The sequence below is a fragment of the Pteropus vampyrus genome, unplaced genomic scaffold, assembly GCF_000151845.1.
Source record: "Pteropus vampyrus isolate Shadow unplaced genomic scaffold, Pvam_2.0 Scaffold123, whole genome shotgun sequence".
Taxonomy (NCBI): domain Eukaryota; kingdom Metazoa; phylum Chordata; class Mammalia; order Chiroptera; family Pteropodidae; genus Pteropus; species Pteropus vampyrus.
In genome coordinates, this window is record NW_011888904.1 from 85,298 (window position 1) to 90,795 (window position 5,498).

The 5,498-nt window shown below is 40.5% G+C and overlaps 1 pseudogene; it reads right to left on the reverse strand.

Moving 5' to 3' along the window:
- Positions 1-2,575: 2,575 nt before the first annotated feature.
- Positions 2,576-3,527, reverse strand: LOC105296213 (annotated as a pseudogene).
- Between the last annotated feature and the right edge of the window lie 1,971 nt (positions 3,528-5,498).

The following is a 5,498-nucleotide window of genomic DNA, read 5'->3' on the forward strand; positions in this document are numbered from 1 at the left end:
TGACCCAAAACTGTGAAGTTGAAATAATACATTTGTTTGAATAAGTGTAATAATGTGATAGGATTTCTGTCCCTGCAAAGAGCTTATCCATTCTGATCACTTTCTTTTGAGGAATTGTAGGAATGAGTTCCTATATTGTATGGTACCATAGCAATAATTTTTCAGAAAAACCGATGACCTAAGTCAATGAAAAATTTCCTTGGTTTTGTTGTCTCTTCTTCCTGTTAACACCTCTTGTTCTTTTTGAAAGCCTAGGCCAAGAGAAAGGCGACTGACTTTGAAAGGCAAGGAATGTGAACTTGGAGGGTGAGAATGGAGGTAGCCATCATTTCTAGAGAAAACAATTTATGTAATTTTTAACTTAACAATTACATTAGGATCATGTAATTTGTAATATAAAAGTATGTGACTGCCATTGCTCAGAGGGAATAAAAGTGAGGTAGAGGGCAGCCTAACAAGGAAGTGGGCTTATTCAAAAGTGTTTATATCAGTCTGATCTCAGTTACCTTGGGGAAATAGAGTTAGCTCAGCAGTGTCATTATGATTCCCAATGTATTTTTAGAAATATTTCATTTTATTGTTGGAATAAACTAGATGATGCTCTAGACACAGTTCAGCACCTGTTGGTTGGGTAATACTGGGTGAGTTTAGCTCAGGAGGAAGGACTGGGGCTATTTGGGCTGGAGGGAAATACGCTCAGGGAACCAGAAGAAATGTCTTCATCTATCAGAAGGGAAGCGATTAGGTATATGTCACATAGAGGCACAAAGATAAATTAGGACTGGAAGGTAGTAGCTATCAGAGGATATATGTTAACGTAATTCAAGGATGAATTTGCTGGTAGTGCTGAATGTAATGACTAGAATATGAAAGTATTTAATTCTTTGTCATAGGAGGTATTCAAGCAAATGCTGGATGACTAGGGTCATGGATTTTGGAGAGGAACTCATGCATCATGTACATAGGGTTGAGCAAGACCTCTGAAGCCTCTTCTAAGGACGATAGGCTTCCTTCCATAGGCTCCATAAGTGTCTGAAGTTTGCTTAAATGCCCACTAGAGGTCACTCTTGTATATTTGCAATAGTAAGATTTTTTCTTTACTGGTACAAAATAGAAATCAGGAACATGACTAACATAAGAATGTGAAATTAACAAAATGCAATCCTTATCTTATGCAATATATTTTAAAATAAATATCAGAAAAACTAAATATCACTTGGAGCAAAAAATTTCAACATCTATTTTCAAAATTGATTTTACTTTCTAAATTTCCTTTTTAAACAAGTCTTCTAATAGTTTCAGAATTTAATATAACTTGCCATAAAACTGCTTCTATTCATCCACTGCCGTCTCTGAATTGCTCATCTGTTTTCCATGTCTATTGTCCTAGACAGGAAGTATGTCTTGTTCTTTTCTACATGGCACATAGCACTGTGCAGCATTAATACTACTAGTACTACTATCTTACATTTCTATTTCCTTACCATTTACAAAGCACTTCCTTATAGTATCTTATGTAATCTATATAAAATCAAGTGGTTAGGTTAGGTTTTAAAATATGAAAAAATAGGCTGAGAGAGGTTAAGCAACCTGCTCAAGGTCATGGGTAAGAAAGCACTTCTTGATTTTTATTGTGCTAATCTATGAAGGTTCAGAAAATGCTACAGCCTTTATATCTCTTGGACATTCACAGTGTACTTTAGCATGTTAAAGGCTCTGAGAATTCTTGGAGCAAAGAAATTTGTCAAACTTTACCTCCCAAAGTCTTTGAACAGATTTAGCCTCTACCTCTCTCTTCCTTTCCTTTCCCTCTCTCCTTCTCTCTTCCTCCCATTCTCTCCTCCTCCTCCTTCCCTGACATCTATCATCTATTTTTTTCTTTTCAGAATGTGAATTATTAGCAAACAGAATACTAGCTCTTCTATTGGGAATTGCTATAAGTGACAAATATCAATTTCAAATGATAATCTTTGAATTTAATTTAATCTACTAGCAGCGTTTCACATTGTGCAATACATCAAGAGAAAAATAGCTTCAATTTTCTCATAGCTAAAAAGAAATTCAGTTTATCAAAATAGATTATTTGCACCCAAAACTCTCTATGTGGAGAACTCGTCCTAATCTTTTCTTAGCACTTTGGGCAAACCGAATTAGATAAACAAAAGCCCAAAATGAAATTTTCTACTTCCTTTGTGTTCCTCAGACTCTCCTAATGAATCCAATAGGGGCGGCAAAATTGCCGTGAGACATATCTCACTTCCCTGTACTGACTCTACAGCTTAGATTCAACAAGGGCCATTTGACTTGCTCCTATGGTTTCTGTAGCCTTGATTTTAGCATGTGTTCCAAATATCATCAAACATTCAATTAGAGTATTATTGTCTGGCATCTGTTGAAGCTGTCAGACATATGACCAAAATTCAGTATATATGCTCTTTTCTACATTAAATATTCTCTGAAAATGGACTTAGGAGCAAGAGACCATTCCAGCTGATGACTTGGCTTTTAAATGGCAGCTGTAATGATTGGAAGTCCTTTCTCCCACAGGCTGGAAACAGCAGAGGACCTCCCCACATCACTGGCTGAAGTGTTTCTGAGCCACAGCGTTCCTCACAGCACCCTTCACATCCTTATTCCTCAGGCTGCAGGTGATGTGGCTGAGCATCGGGGTCACCAACCCCATAGAAGAAGGGGATGAACTTGTTTGAAAGGTCCTTTTTATCTGCCCCCAGGGGTCTTTAGTCTTGGGCTTCCCATGCATGAAAAATAAGGTCCCATAGAATATGATCACCACAGAGAGGTAGGCAGAGCAGGTGGAGAAGGCCTTTTTCCTCCCCTCAGCTGAGGGGATTCTCAGGATGGTAGCAATAATTAACATATAGGAGATAGAGATGAACAGAACTGGGACCCCCAAGAAGATCACATTTATCATCCCTATGTTTATCACATTGATGGAGATGTCAGCACAGGCCAATATCAGGACAGCCAGGATCTCACAGGTGAATTGGTTGATAACATTGTCCCCACAGAAGGGTAACTGTACTGCAAGAGACATCTGTACCAAGGAGTTGACTCCGCCAGTCAGCCAGGAGCTGACAGCCATGGGCACGTAGGTACTGCATGACCACGGGGTACCTCAGGTTGCAAATGGCCATGTAGCGATCAAACACCATCACGCCCAGAAGCACACACTCTGTGGCTCCCATGGCAAAGGAGAGAAACATCTGCATGGCACAGCCTGAGAAAGAGATGGTTTTCCTGGGAGTGAGGAAGCCATCCAGGACTAGAGGGATGGAAGAGGTTGTGTAGCAGATGTCCAGGAAGGAAAGGTTCCCCAGGAAGAAGTACATGGGCGTGTGCAGGTGGGAGTCAAGGATGGTCACCAGGATGAGGACCCCGTTGCCTAGCAGGATCATCAGGTACATCAGCAGGATGAGCACAAAGAATGTTTTCTCCAGCCTTGGGTGGGCTGAGAGGCCCAGGAGAATGAACCCCACCGTGGGGGAGTTCTGGTTGACTTTTTCCATGTGCTATCTCCTCTATCATTAGCAAAGTACAAAGCAACACATCAGGCTTTCTTGAGAAGAATCCCAGGCATCTGGTATGTGGTCAAGTCCCTGATGCATAATAGGAGAGCATATGTTTGTAAGAGAAAAATAACTGAGACAGTAGAGATGTCATTAGCTTAGAGCAGAGATGGTTAAAGCTGGAACAAAGTTTACAGAGGTAGGACTTGAACCCTGCAGAGCTAATTCTCATCAAAGAGGACTTTTCCTCTGCATTATGATTAATGCCTGGAAAATGCTATGAATTATTTCTCTTTAATGTAAACATATAGAAATTTTATTTAATTGGAGCTTTCTTAGATTCTCAGAGAGGTAAATCTTCAAGCTGATCCAGTTCTTCGAACTAGCAAATTTTTAAGCTTCTTCAAATTTCGATTACATTTAGAAGAACTTGGATGAAGGTATTAATCCACATGCAGACAGAAACAAGCCTAGGCAAAGGCTTGAGCACAAGTCTGCCCACTTTCAGAGACACAGACTTGACCATTGTCAGCACTGGAACCTCTTTTAGATATGGATTGGTAGCAATGTATGAGGAGGTTCCCATATGGGTAGGAACTTAATGAAGTCGATACAAGGATTAATTGGAGTGATTGAACCCACACTATGGGATGATAACTATGCAGCTTACTGACTAGCTAACTCAATTATTAATAACCACACTAACCACAATGATCAGAAAGCAGGGTATATGGCATTAATTTACAATCTATCTCATTAGGATATTGGTGAAATTCTTAGCCAAGGGTGACCAAGGAATGTTTTTTCTCTGTCTTTGTTATGTCTATAACTTATTCTTGTATAGTATTCTGGCTCTCGGACCCCATTCTTGTGTTCCACATAGTGGCTGACTAGTTTATAGAATCAGCTGTATCCCTTGTTAGAGGATTTCTAGTTTACCTGCAATTGCCCAGACTCTAAATTCAGAGTCCTTATTGATAATATTTCTATAACTCCTTCTTAATTGCAGTGGGATGTGTGTGTGTGTGTGTGTGTGTGTGTGTGTGTGTGTGTGTGTGTGTGTGTGTGTGTGTGGTAAGATGAGTGGTTAATATTAATAAGACTCTATTCTGTGCCATAATTTTTGAATCATCCCATGGAAAAGATACTGTCATTCAAGTTTTATAGATGAAACAATCAAAACTCAGACGAACTAAAGATTTTGCTATGTGGGATTGAATGGCAGAGCTGGGGTTGGATTGTAGGCCCCAATTTTGAGTTCTTTCCACCAAAGATCTGCCTAGTTCTTTTTGTGCACAGATTTTTAAAAAATTTTGTCTCTCCATACCAGCTCTATGTATTCTCCAATCTGTCTCATTGTCTGCCCAGCATGCTCCCATTTCACTCATGGAGGAAGAATTTATGTCAGATGTGTTGTCAGGCAGTGCAGCTCCTGCCCTAAATTGAACCCAAGATTTCTCAGCCTTGGCACTATTAACATCTTGGGTTGCAGAATTCTTTGTTGTTGCGGGGTGGAGGGGTGGGAGTTGTCCTGTGCATGGTAAGATATTTAGCAGCATTCCTGGCTTCTGCCTACCAGTTGCCAGTAGCACCTGCTCCCTGAGTTGAAACAATGAAGAAGGTCTCCAGACATTGCCAAATGTTCCCAGGAGGAGAGGGGGGTGCAAAACTGTGCCTAGCAGAATACCAGGAGAGGTCTCCCCATTATACAATCATGAGTTTCACTGTATTTCCTGTGCAAGTCTCTTACCCTTCCCCCATCATATGATACCGCACATGAGGGCGTTCCTGTTTGCTCAGTGCAGGCCCACTCTGGGTGCTCCACCATGAACTTCTGCCCCAACTTATCTCACATTTCTCCTAGTGGGTCTTCCAGCTCCTTCAGAAAATGAAAAGTAAACATTGCAGTCAGTGTCACAAACAAGATTCAATAGTGACAAGGACATGCTGTGGTTGCAGAAGCCAAGGAAA